This window comes from Opisthocomus hoazin, chromosome 1 (assembly GCF_030867145.1).
Source record: "Opisthocomus hoazin isolate bOpiHoa1 chromosome 1, bOpiHoa1.hap1, whole genome shotgun sequence".
NCBI lineage: Eukaryota > Metazoa > Chordata > Aves > Opisthocomiformes > Opisthocomidae > Opisthocomus > Opisthocomus hoazin.
In genome coordinates, this window is record NC_134414.1 from 97,588,131 (window position 1) to 97,602,752 (window position 14,622).

General features: G+C 39.2%; 1 protein-coding gene across 18 annotated transcripts in view; it reads right to left on the reverse strand.

Moving 5' to 3' along the window:
* DMD (dystrophin) overlaps positions 1-14,622 on the reverse strand; it is a 1,341,705-nt gene that overhangs the window by 631,004 nt on the left and 696,079 nt on the right. The window lies entirely within an intron of this gene.

The following is a 14,622-nucleotide window of genomic DNA, read 5'->3' on the forward strand; positions in this document are numbered from 1 at the left end:
AAGAGTAGCATATAGTAAACAGCTCTGTTTTTCTGAAACCAAAATGTTGATGAATCTTACAGAAAAGATGGGAAAGGAAAAAGCAGAGAAAATTGTGTTACCAGAGGAGAGCATGCATCATACTGCTAACTAGAAAAAAATATTTTTGAATCATAAGGAGCCTGTTCAGATAAAATACTTTACAGTATCTTTTCCACGTTTAACAAAAATATCTTAAATAATTCTGATACTAGTTAGTACACCACGAGAACAAACAAAAACCTCTACTAGACACGTTATTTTTCAGTACCATTAAAACTTGATAAGTGTTTTTAGAGTGATGGCATTTGAAAACCTGCTTTTTACCTTTGACTACTGTTAATGATAATCTACTGTAGTTAAATAACGTATTTGCAACATTTGGGATAATCAGGAAAAATACAATGCATTTTGTGGAAAAGTAGCTGAATGGTAAAGGTTACCGTAACACTGGCAACTACTACCATCTAAAAGCTCAAGAAATTAAATGGATTGGTTATGAGGGGTTTTATATAAAAATATATATACAAATACATATCTTTATGAATATACATATGCTAATTATGTGTATTTACAAAAAAAATGTTCAGAGTATTATATGTATTAGTCTTGTGAATAACAAAAGGCCTTAGACACTGTCAATTATAGCTTATCAAGCTAGAAGTTCTTACTTCATGAATAAATAGCAAAAGCCATTTTTGCTAACACATATGATTGTACTACTGGTAATATGGAGAATTTAAATAATGTACAGCTGCCTAAAAGGGTCAGTGTCAGGAAGTTATTATCTATATTCTAAATAAAATGAAGTAGAGAACAGGCTGCTCAGCAACTTGATAACTCAGAGAAAAATAGAAGAGTAATTGCTTTCACTCTCCCTGTAAAATTATGAAGTTAGAGACTAAAGACTTGAGCAAAGTGCCTACATGTTATTACAAACCTAAAGAACATCTGCCTTGTCATTTATTTTCAAGTTAATGTAATATAGTCCTAGAAAAATATGACCACCTAATGACAAAACCCATGCATTCTTTGGTGACCTGGAAATACATTTGCTCATAAACTTATTTACTCTTTACGTTGTTGATTTGTAGCATGTTGACACTGATACATTTTCTGGATTACATAATTGTGTAATACAAAGTAACAAAGCAGTAAAAGACTTCAGTTTCTGTACTTCAAGCGTGCTTTAAAAGCAAAACCGCTTCCCTTCAGTGTTTCCAGGATTGACTGTATGCATCTGTTTAGAAAATGGAGTCTGAATGTGTGCGGTACATGCAACGCAGTAGAAATCTCAAATGTATTTTCAGAGCAGCCTGCCAGCCCTACCAATTCTGGCAGCAGACTCTGCTTTTAGGCATAATTACGGTTCTACTCTTTTGGGTGGCGAGTTACTAGTTTTTCACAGTCTGGCAACTGGGGTAGCTTGTATATCAAGGAATCTCTGATAAATGGATTGTATGGACCAAATTTACTGCATATGGACAGCATATGTTGCAGCGGCACCTCGCCCCTAGGTTTCAGATCTTCTAACTGAAAAACAGGCATGTAGACATACAGGGTCAAATTGAGAGCTAAGAAACAGTTACCCTTATTAGCTCAGCCAACCTAACTATATGATTTGTAAGATTAGAATCTGTTAGTTTATAATTTATTAACTTTGTTAAGTTATGATTTGGGATACAAATTAATTCAAACTTAATTCCACTCCCACACTTTCCTTCTCACTTGTCCACTGTAAAAAAGAATAGAATTGTTTGACAATGGAAAGGTGGGACATGAAACATGGGTACATGGACAGAGGTGCAAGCAGCATTTCTCCCTGGAAACCCATAACATTAAGGGTTTATGGTATCTGTAATCAGAAAAGAGTACTTAAAAAAGAGGCACAAAATGCCATGTTTGACATTAAATGATCAAGAAGTAGGACTTTTGTTATCCAGCATACATATATATACAGTATAGTTCTTATTTAAATAAACACATATATGTTTATGTATACTATCGTTGTCATATATAAATATCTATATGAATACATACACACACACGTATGTACTATACTACTTCTACTATATTTCCAACATCCACCCACCAGATTAGAAATCTTTGCAGCAAGAAGGGACAAGTGACAAATAACCTTGATGAGGAAAATAAAGTTGCTGAGACTTCCAGATCACAGAGTTGCAAAAACTTTTAACTCAGAAACTGCACAAAAAGAAGATTACCTTTATAGTAACTGGGACTGAGATCCATCTGATCAACTGGACCTCAATGTATCACAGAAAGCCACCTGGTCTTTTTAGTCTTCCTTTATAGCCGATGTAGAGAACAGATAATATAAATATCTAAATTCAGATATAGGCAGTATAGATGTAGTGCTATGTACAGGTATACTGACACTGCAGGGGCATGTGTATTCACTGATTCCCTTGATACTGAAAGCAAACATTCACATTTCTTCCTGTTCTTTCAATGTGGTACAGAAAGAAGAAAGTGCATTCTGTGCACCCAGTATTTTGTCTAGCCCAATAGTGGTTTTTTGGTTAAAAGGAGAAATATGAAAGCAGGGAGTTGTGAACTTTAACATGTTCAGCAGGTACAACAGGAACTCGATAAATACTGATTAGTGACTTGTTTCTCCTACAAATGCTTCCCCATGTGTGTACAGTTACCTTGTGCATGACTTAAAGTAGGACCACTCTGAAAACTGACAACTCCAGAGTGCTTTGGGGCATATAGTTTTCAACCTCCCACTTATGACAACATCATTCAGATTCTCTAGCATCCGAAGCACTCTGGATTAATAGACTCCTAAGAAGTGACTCTAACACTGAATGTACTGATTTCAGAAATCAGCTGTCTTTCAGTGCAGATGAAGGGACACCAGTCACCATACTTGCTTATACAGCATGATTTAGGAGTATTGTAACATGCTGCCTTTGGAAGTTAAAAAGGAATGCATGACACAATCTGAAAATCCAATATGCTGATGCAAAATTTGGAGACCAAAGACCATTTGGCCACAGACTACCTGAGCATATTTCCAGGCAAGGAAAGAGGTGTCTGGATCCAGTTGGTTGCTGAAGACAAATGGGCAGGCAGAAGGCTCAACTAGTTACCATTGAACAGAAATAATAATGGATAGTACAAAAGGTTTTTATACACTTAGACCATGCTTGGGCTGTCTGAAGCCAACGGCAGGGCGCAAAAAAGGGTGGAGTCAGCAACACAAGCTTATGCTACCATTTGATCCAACTCAGTTAGGAAAATTTGTAATGACTGGATGGAATAGCTTACAGAAAACCACTAGTAGTTCTGGAGGTAGCTCTCAGAAGCATAAACTGTGGCTGTCTGGTACAAGTCTAGTAAAGAATCACATTCGCATCATCCTTGCATCTGTTCATCACTGATCTCAAGGAATAAAATAAGTGTGAAGCTAACTCAAATTATGCAAGTTACTCATTAAAAAAACTGTTGCTGAGGTGATGCTACAGGCCAGCTCTGTACAATGTAAGATGATCAGCTACTATTGCAAAGGCCATCATAAATCTTTCTGGGCAGTGGAGAGTCCGCATTGCACATCCTACTCTTCAATCACCAAGGCAAAAAACCCCATAATATCATTGAAACAGACTCTAAGGTTGTGCAGATTAAGACTGTTAACAGGTAAGTTTAATGCAGTTGCCTTAATGCAGTTGCTGTCTTCAGTTATCTCCTACCTGAAACCACATTTTTCTCTTTAGAACATAGAAGCAAAACAGAAATCTAGTTTTTCTGGGAACACAGCAGTACAGCAAGAATCAATAGAAGTTGAACAGACATAGCCCATTTATCAGACAAAAGAAGCTCACATATTATGAGGCACTGATCTTTCATATAGTCCATACGTCAGTCCCATTAGACAGTGGAAATAGTCACAAAAGAAAAAATCTGAAATGGAATTTAAAAATAAGTGCTATTTAAAACTGGCTGGTTCAGTTTAACAGTATTTATTCACCTACAGTAAAGAAAGTAATTAGTAGAATATGTGTGCATTTAGATTAGTAGTGTTTAAATTGGTCATAACAATATTATAAGTTTATTTACTGGTTCATTTAAAGTTTACATTGAGATATTAGAGCTTTATTTAATAATACAATGAATATGTTCCATTTTCCTCTAATTTGCGTACAATAACTTTTACGTTCTTGTACAACAACATGCAATTATGATCCTAAAGAACTATAGCAAGATTCCAGGCATAAGAAATTATGAAGAAGAGGAAAAGATGAGATTTCCAAGCAGTTGTGATTAATTTCCAGTTATTAAGTGTCCCAGCTGGAGATATTTTTAGTTAATACTTGTTAATTGAACTGTCAGGTATATTAAAACAGACTTGATAAAAACGTCCATACTTTGCCACTGCTACTGTGACCTAACTTTAATAAAGCTTATTTTACTTCTTCGTAGATAAACCAGCCAGAGAACAGTGGTGTATGAAGCTACACAGAATATTTGTACTGCATATTTCACTAAGCGAAGTTTTCATAACTCATTTTGATGTTTTAGAGAGACCCACTTTGGTATGAAAATTCACATCTACAAATCTTTTCAGTATTATATCATAGCAGAAAGCTTTGGCTGTTTTATTAGCATAAAGGGCTCGTTAGCATGATGGAGCTGCCCATCTTTCAAACATGCAAACATGGTCATGTTAGTTGGCACATACTGAGTTTGGAGGTGTGTCTACAGCAATAAGAATATTAGGGTCTTTATCGCCCCTCTGTGGCACACTAAATCATTAATCAGGCGCTATGAGATATTAAGCCCAGGAACATTTTTGGCATGATGAACATTTGGCCTATTTCTTTCTGCAGCTGCAGCCTCTGGGGGGAAATAGCTTTTTTTGTGTCATAAAACACCCCTGAGAACTCTTTCTAGGAAAATTGTCCAGGATCCATGACAAGAATTCTAAGTGTTATGGAACACAGGCTTATGTTGAATTAAATGTAGATCTTTTAATTTGCCCATAAAATCAAGGAGTCTGGAATTTGGAAATAAATCTTCCAATGAAGTCTGCACTTTTTCTCAAAACACAATAATTAGATAGCTTAGACTGTGACAACATTCAGTGTTTCATTAAATTTGCAGAAAAGGAAGTCTAAGCAGGAAAGTATACTGAGGAAGGCTGTGAGCAACACATAGGGGAAGAAGTTGTAATGTTTCTGCTGGAATAATATAAATCTCTCTATTTCGGTACTGATCCTTTGTTAGAAGGAAGTATGTCTTCTATGATTATTAATATTTAGCACAATGAACGACTCAGCTTTCACAGGAAAAAATGAGATGCTTTCAGCAATAAGGTACAACTAAAAAGTGTGGATTTACAACAGGGACTAAAGAGGCTTTAATTCCCCTGCCCTTATTAATCATACTTCCCACCTTACCTTGCGGCTGGCATCTCAGGGATTTCCAGCCTAGCAATACCATTTTTCTCCAGCTCTTCAGATCGACTTGCCAGATACATGACTTAGAGAGAAATGGCAGCCTAGGCAGCAGCCAGAAAGAAATGGCAGTGTGTCGCTGAAAGACAACCTGACATCCCAGTCCCGTTCATGGCATGTGACCTACCAGTGGCTGCAAGAGAATCATTACTGTTTCTAACACTGCTTGGACAAATAACCAGTAATTTCAAAATATCACTACATTTTGCTTAGTTCTGGCAGAACTGCAGTTCTATCATACACACTTATCAGTAGAAAACAGCACTGAAATAGATTTTCACAAAAAGATGTTGTGACTCCCCCTGCTTTGTCTGAAGTGCTAAAGAAAGTCTCAAAAATCCCTTCTTGCTCGCCAGAGCAACCAGTTAACTGCAGTGGAAGCTCCTGCAATTGGTTCTCCACAGATACTTTATTCCCCTTCCTTCTGTAACTAGGAAACACAAAGCTACAGTCCCCCGAGGATAAAGTAGTGACAGCAAAATAGCTCTTTAAGCTACAGCAACTTCCCCCGTTCAGGGAGGGGAGAGGACTGTACAGTTCCATTTACAAAATGACAGTCAGCTTGATTTTTCCAAAAAGAAAACCCTTAAAGTAGTTTTAAAAAAGGCTCCCAGTCTCCTGCCAGTTCCTGGGGATCAATACAACATTCTCCCATTCAACTAATCTCTCCCAAACCGCTATGGGAAAAGACACGCTAAGTTGTTTAACGAGGGAAGAACAGTTGTTTTTGATCAAGCCATGGTAAGCTATATTTTTAGTTCTCTGGGCCCTGATTATTTCTGGTTCACTCCCAGGTAAATCTAGTGATTGTCACAGGCACATTCCAGCATCAGCAAAGAACCGTACTTATCCTAATGGGGCTTCTGCAGTAAAGCATCTGTACAGAACGGACTGAAATTGTTATGAAAGTGGTGCATAACTGCAGAAGAAATATCTGACCATGCACATCATGATATGTAAACACAGATAAAAATACTGCAGTCACTCCAAGATCTGCCTTATATTTATTTCTAAAGAGAAATCTTACTTTCATTGTTCCTTTAATAATAGAACTTCAAAAAAGTAGATTGAGATTTTAAGAAAATGGTGTTCAAAATTCAGAAGTTATGGATATACCTGCTTAAGAAAGTAGAGCAGGTGTTTAGCTTGCTTGAAATTAGGCAAGAAGAAAAGGTGCTGCTCATTATAGACACATAGATACAAAAGAAAGGGAGGGAGATGAAAGGTAGAAGGAATCCTACTGCTTTCTGTGCTAGCCAGGAAAAGGCTCAATAAAACAAGCTGTAGAAGAATAAAACAATCTTTCTTATTTTTGGATATTACCCCCAGGGAAAAGGTTTGACATAGCAGCAAAGTCTACTTACCTATGCTTTGCTTCCCTTACATGGCAAACATCTCAAGGCTCCACTTCAGGGGGTTTTACTAGATGGAATTACATCCTTGTATTACAAGGTTCTGTAATTAATTTATTCTACTTACTATAAATATGTCTCAGTATAAAACTGGATGACAGAAGGAGCTGCATATTAGTAGAAATCACAAACAACACACCATTTATATTACTTACAATATCAAGAGTATTAAAATGAGAATCCCTAAAATCATATTTAATCCTGATTGTTATATTCTTCATTGTCACAAGTAAAATCTTCTTAACATCTTCTAAGTAACTTTGAATAATTTTTTGGTATCTTTTTTTTTTTTCTTCTCTAACAGCAATTTAATTCAGCAGTCATCTCCATCAAATAGTTTAGATGTATGTGCAGTATACATATGTATACTTGTCCACATACATATCAAGACTTTATTTCAATTTTTCAGCCTTTGTCTGGGATATACTAATGACTTCAGTGCATAATTTACATTTCAAAACATACATCAAGTACATAAATGCTGACTAGAGAAAATACTTAAATTCAAGCATTATCACACCACTGTAGCTAAGATTTCTTGTGCTTTTCACCACTAAGTGGCAAAAACAGTGATGCAGTACGAGCCCCGGACTAAAATTCAGACTTCCCATTCAGAATCTTAGTGTCACTCTGGATTAGTAACCTATCTTTTTTTTTGACTCAGATGGTACCAACCTAAAATCTAACTGCAAAACATTTGCGCAGATGGAGTGCAAGATTAAATCTGTTCACCACTGTCAAGGCTGAGGTGGCTGGGCGCTGGGTCCTGCCCAGGGTGGACATACACTGTGCAGCCCTCCACCGCTGCCAGTCCCACAGAAACAGCTCATCTACAGCAGCTCTGCTATTCATCGGGTGGCCGGCTACATCAGGGGTTATGTCACTGGGTAAAGGAAGAAGATTTGGGAAATCTGTAAAAATTAAACCAAATCTAGTAAAGCTTTCCAAATCCACTTCTCTAGAGATGGTCTTCATGGCTTTAATGCTTTAGGCCGCACTCAGGCTTTGTCCTTCTGCCTTCATTAGTCACCAGGCTTAGGGAGAAGCACCATGGACTCTCACAAGCCTCCTCTTTCAAACACTCATTAAAAAAAATAGTAAAACAAAGTTCCCAAGATGACAGCTGAGCTGGAACCATGGAAAGCAGCAGAGTGCCAGGACACCGCAGGTATCACAGCCTTACTGGCCCTGACGAGCCTCACCGGGGCCCATATCCCTGCCCATGGGCCAAGGAACCCCACTCCCTACGGCATATGGACCTTGGGCCTACGCTGCAGGGTGTCTCCTGAAAGGTCCCCTTGTCTCCACCCCTGCTGGGGTTGGCCTCATCTCCTGAATGAACTCCAGACCCATGTTACAGTATTGTTTCCAGTCCTGTCTGTGTCCTCGTCTCCTGTGGCTCCTGACTAGGCTCCCTGGGTGGACCCTGGTCCCGGTGCATCACTTTTTGCCTCAGCTGGGACTATCCATGGACCTTGTTACCTGCACCCACCTCTGCCCACTCGGGTCAGATGCTGTGGGACTGTGCCTCAGTAAGGGCACTGCAGGTACTGGGGTCACCCTTGGCTCCTCTCTTGTGGAAGGGTTCTGGCTCCTCCTGCTGCCTGACACAGAGCTCCTAACCTACAGTAATATTGCATAAATATTGGCTAATTGTGCAACGCAGAAAGTTTCATGACTATAACCTGGTTTAGCACTGCTGTTGCAATCAGGATTTTCTGTTAATATCATAAATATGCTATGCTATGTGTACAAATATACTGTAAATCTACATCTAGGAAGCTAGTTCAGTCCCACAACAGTAAGAACACGTCTGCTATGATCATCAACTATTGTATTTGTAAACTCCACTGAGCATGATGTGGTCTGCAGGAAAATATGGTGTTAATCAACCCAGTTGCTGCAAGTCTTTAAACCTAGAAGGATGTCACTAACAACCTGTAACACTAACAATTATACAAATAAGAAGCAAGAGGCCAACAGATTTCTACTGTGTAGGAATAGGCTAAGCAATCATCAGCCTTGAGGTCACATTCAGCTCACTAGATGATTAGATGAATTTGTATACATAGCCTTCTTTACAAATATTGCTGACAGCAGCAGACAAAATACTATTGGGCAGAATCACAGAATCACAGAATAACAGAATGGTAGGGGTTGGAAGGGACCTCTGTGGGTCATATAGTCCAACCCTCCTGCCGAAGCACGGTCACCTACAGTAGGCTGTAGAGGACCTTGTCCAGGCGGGTCTTGAATATCTCCAGAGAAGGAGACTCCACAACCTCCCTGGGCAGCCTGTTCCAGTGCTCCGTCACCCTCAGAGGGAAGAAGTTCTTCCTCATGTTCAGATGGAACTTCCTGTGCTTCAGTTTGTGCCCATTGCCCCTTGTCCTGTCTCTGGGCACTACTGAAAAGAGTCTGGCCCCATCCTCCTGACACCCACCCTTCAGATAGTTGTAAGTATATATTAGGTCCCCTCGCAGCCTTCTCTTCTTCAGGCTGAACAAGCCCAGCTCCCTCAGCCTCTCCTCGTAGGAGAGATGCTCCAGTCCCCTCACCATCCTTGTAGCCCTAAGTTTTACAAATACCAAATATCCAAAATAACCATGCATTAATGACGGTGGTGCATTGTTTACTTCCCCTTCTCAACACTTAGGACCAAAGCAGAGTAAAACAAAGCTATCCCATTAGCTATTGCTGTTCCTTCTCTGTAAACAGGTAAGGAACCTGGAGTATTTTATCAGCTTGGCACTCTTCAAAAGTGCTAAGCAAACAACCTGCTGTCATTCAGCCCAGCTGGTGAGGAACCCTGACTGCATCCCAGGATTTACACAGGTGATAATACTGAAAGAACAATAACAAAAAAATAAAATAAAAAAAGGAGGAACAGAATGACATTAGCTGCCTGGCTGTCTTGTGCAAAACAATAGTGTTGTTTCCAAGTTACAAATAAAAGAGAGAGAAGATTAGAGAGTTAAAACCGCCTTTTTTTTAAAAAAAAAAACCCTACCTCTGCTGTATAATTCACTGTTTAATGACCAGACAATTCAAAGTTAAGGTAGAGAATAATCATTGCATGGAATTTAATGAAAGTTGCAAGTTTGTATGATATAAAAAAATCTTGGATAATGATAAGTCCTAAAAGCTACTAGGTGTTCATAGATATTTTTATTTTTCTCCAGTATGACCCTATCCTACTCTATTCATGAACGTAACATATTCAAGATTGCAGAAGAAACACACATCTCAGAAGTCAAATGTGTGGTAATCTTCACAATGTGCCTCTCCTCATTCTCCAGCAGAACCTTAGAGCTCTGAGTGGAGTGGCTAAACATAGATCGGTCCCGGAGTCACCAGTTATGCTAGTACAAAGAGCAAGCTGAACCAAGAATCCTGCTCTCAGCTTCAGTCTCACCTGTCTGTCTTTCATTTAAGCACAGGGAGAGATCAAACACAGTTCACTGAGGTGTCCCAAATGACTATAAATGTTGATCTACCATTTTTGCTCTGGTTTAGTGTGTTATACAATGCTCAGATAATGGCAAGAATGTTCTACATTACTGTTTCAACATTTCTAGCAGCTACTCTTATTGTTATCTATTTCACCGTTCTGTGTTATTATGCCAGTCTCTTCCTTGCTTTAGCTGCTTTGGGGGAGGATGACTAGACTAGAGAGTTAACAGTAACCAGTTACTGAAGTAACCTGAGTTGGTGAAGAAAAAGGATATGGTGACTGTGATTAGTTTCATTCTGTCTTTCACCGGACAAGATGCTATGTCTTTGTCAGATTCTTGTCTGCAGTAAAATTATGGACTTGATTTCAAAAACTAAGCATCTGTAACTTCTTCTGATTTCTACTATAGCAGTAGATGACAGCTCTGAAAAAGAGGCCTAATAAAAGGGTGAATCCAGGTGGGAACTGACTTGGAGACTCAAGTTGACTGGTAAGTCTCTTTCTATAAATGTTTTCATATATGATTGTACACTATAGCTCCACAGATCATAAGCTGAAATAAAAGCGTGTTGCAAAATGATTTCTGTCTCCTTCAAGAGTCATGAGTTCTATTTCTCTTTTCATACTGGTTTTATAGGAGTGCAAATCCACCGAAAGCAGTGGAGTTGTTTCTGACTTACAGTGCCACAAGAAAGAGAAGAGTCAGCATTAGAAGCACAGAAGGCAAGCGATTACAGAGCCCTTGTATTTTCTTGCCATGGAACTACAGATCTCTTCCTCCTAGTATAGTATGGGCAATTGCCTTCTCATTTTTGCAAAGGAAACAGACAAACCACCCAGGTATTGTTTACGTATCTAACCGCATTTTCAGAACTGACTGGAAAACTGATGCCAAAACAACACCATGAAGAGCTCAGTATGTGCTACTGAGACTCCGTGTTGATGTTATTACAGTACATGATTACTCTAGGGCAGAACTGTACTCAATGTACATGCATTCCTGAAAGTTTTATAGCTTTGAAAAGGAGCTGCTCAAGAATTGCATCAATTTTCTTCTCCACCGTTTTTCACTTGAATGTTAAATAAAGACCGAAAAAGGAGAAAGTGAAAATGCTACATACTGTTCTTTGCACGTCAATTACTTACTCTTCTTATAATTCAAAAATACTGACTTTAATTTTATTTTGAATGAAAATTTTGAGTAAGGAACAATACAGCATCAGAGTGAGTATATGGTGAGTATATGGTGAGTATAGCAGTGTTTTATAGACACCATTAGTGGATTTATGGGATGGATAATAGAAATAAATTTGATAATAAATTCATGTCTAGCTATGTTCCCATCTTAATGATATCTAAACACTTTTGCTCAATACAGTTTCACATTTTTCCATCTTAACTCCTTCTAACCTTCTCTTTCTGGAAGTCCCTCTTACATCTGGAAGAACTTTGAAAGCTTCTTTGCATTAGGAAGCAATCAAGGGATCTTGCTTGACCACTTACCAATTGATGTTCTTGCTTGGCTCTTTGGCAACCCACTTGGGAGAGAAAATACAAGATGGGTTGTCAGGCTTACAGAAAAGGAAGTAGAAAATTTTTCCATTCCCAGTCTACACTCCCGTCTACAACTTTATCCTCTGCCATTAGGATTCCTCACCTTCAGTGAGGAAAGAGGAGGGTTTTGTTTCCCAATCTCATAATAGAAATGGCTTTTAGGCAGGAAAACCTAGGCAGAAATGACAGCAAAATTATTGTGTACCTGAACTAGAAAATTCACATTTCACAGGATATTCTGACATTTGAAAAGTTATTGTCTGGAAGAAAAAATGATCTCCTATATTTATTTATTCTCAGGAGAAAGATCTCAATGCTGTTTGGAAAGTCCTGCTTCAAGATACATCACAAGAGCTGAGTGGCCCCCTGTCCCCAGAGACTTGGGGGAATTCCACCTTGTCAGATTCCTCCAGTGCGTAGTCTAAGGTTATATTTAGGATCACTGTGCTTCAGGGGTACTTCCCAGGCAAGCGTCTTGGAGATAAGCTCTTCCCTTCTACAGGATGTGGAAGATGACATCAGTTTATAGAACGCATAAAGACTTGGGGAACTGACCAAGTTGTGCATCAAAATTGGAAAGAGGAAGAAATGCAGTTTACCTGGCATTATTATCATGCCAGAGGATTTAAAGATAGTAAAGAGAATTGTTGGTCTGTTTAGTGCACTGCAGGGACAAAGACACTCTTGTGGTTATTAGACGAATTTATTTCTAGGCTTGCAGACTCCCACAGTGTCTACTAAAGAGTATCAATTCTGAAATGCAGCACCATTTGCTCCTTTCCATTACTGGCAAACTACAGTGCTTGTCATTAATCACCCTGACAATATGAATATGCAACATTATTCTGTTAAGTATTTCTATGCCTTCTGTTTTTTCACTGATCTACCACGTTGTCAGATGCTGTAAACACAGACAAAGTACACAGTTGTGTGTAGTGCAAAGGGAAAAAAGAAAAATGCTTAAAGGAATCATAATGAAAATTTGTTTGAGCCTGGGTTATCTGCATTGGAGCTTTAGGTTCTCTAGCTTCATTTTCTTGCTTGATTATATTAGAATAATGGCTTTTAAACAGAATATTCATTGCAAGATGTTAGCCAGTCTTTTGATTGTTTAGAAAAAACAGGAATACTTTGTTCCACGATATAAAAACATTAATGTAAATCCTTAATCCCACCATTTCTACACTGAAATCTGAGGGAAAATAGAAATAAGTCGGGAAGGGTGGAAGAGCCTTGAAAAGTCCAGAGAAAAAGCCGCCTGTAACCGCAGGGTTGGTGCTACATTTTTGCTGTACATGAGGGCCCGTGAATCTGAGAGGAAAAGAACAACCCAATCATTCCCCAGATTTACATTTTACCTTGGTTTCCAGCTAGTCAGAGGGTAAACTAAAAGAGGGCAGATTTAGATTAGATACTAGGAAGAAATTCTTCACCATGAGGGTTGTGAAACACTGGAACAGGTTGCCCAGAGAAACTGTGGCTGCCCCCTCCCTGGCAGTGTTCAAGGCCAGGCTGGATGGAGCTCTGAGCAACCTGGTCTGGTGGAAGGTGTCCCTGCTCATGGCAGGGGGGTTGGAACCAGATGGGCTTTAAGGTCCCTTCCAACCCTTGCCATTCTATGATTCTACTGCGTGTTTGGACAGAAAGAGAAACCAGGCCACAAAGGCGGGAAAAGCGACTCCCACCCCAGCGCGTGCCCTGCGCCCCTGGGAGCGCATTCTCTGCAAGAGCGCCCCCTAGAGGGGGGTTCCCCGTGACGGGCCGCCGGTGCGCCCCGCCCCCCGCTCTGCCTAATCCCGCCTGCGGGACGGGCACTTCTCACCTACCACGGGCAAAAAGCACGGGGGGGGGGGGAACAGGTAAAAAAAAAAAAAAAAAAAGGAGGCGAAGACTGCAGCCTTCTCTAAAGTGGGAAATAATCCACAACACATAGCACAGCCTGACAATACTTCCCCATCTCATTAAAATGAAAATGATTGCCAAACACTTTGGTATTTCTGACACCTGCTGTCACAGCATCTCAGCCCCCTCTGTATGCTCACGAAGTCAGTACTTGAGAGAAATGGTGCTCTTGTGGATACAAGGCTGGGACGGAATTTAAAGTTCTCTTCTTGGCAAATCAGAATATTTGTATCTGATCCTAAAAAAAGTGTCTGAATATCACAGCTCTTCCCGTCTTATTTATAAAATGAGGATAATATATTTTTGTAGGATGTTGTGAGTTTATTTAGCCAGACTTGTGGGGGATTCTAAATAAGATGTTAACAGGACTACATATTCTATGATTCTATATCGAATTAATTTAAGAACTATTTAATACATAAGGCAGCTTCCATTGTTGCTTATATCTTCCTATGTCATCAGTAACCATGTGACACCTGAGTAAAAATGTCTTGTGTTACATAGCCAGAAAACATTACTACAGGTTTTGTCAGAGAGCAGCAGTCAGTAGTGAATCTCCCGGGTCATGAGAGAGCAATGTGTCCTGAGCGGTCCTACAATACTACGACTTAAAACTTCAGTTGCAGAACGTGTACCATTCAGGAAGATATAACAGTGTATAATCTTACAAAGGGGAAGAGTTCGGCCTTGAAATACCAAAATATTAAAAAATCATCTTGATGACTTTTAGAAAACTCTGTTATTTGGCAAAACCTGCAAATTATTTGGATTTTGGTTATTTCTTAGCGCTACACAGTAA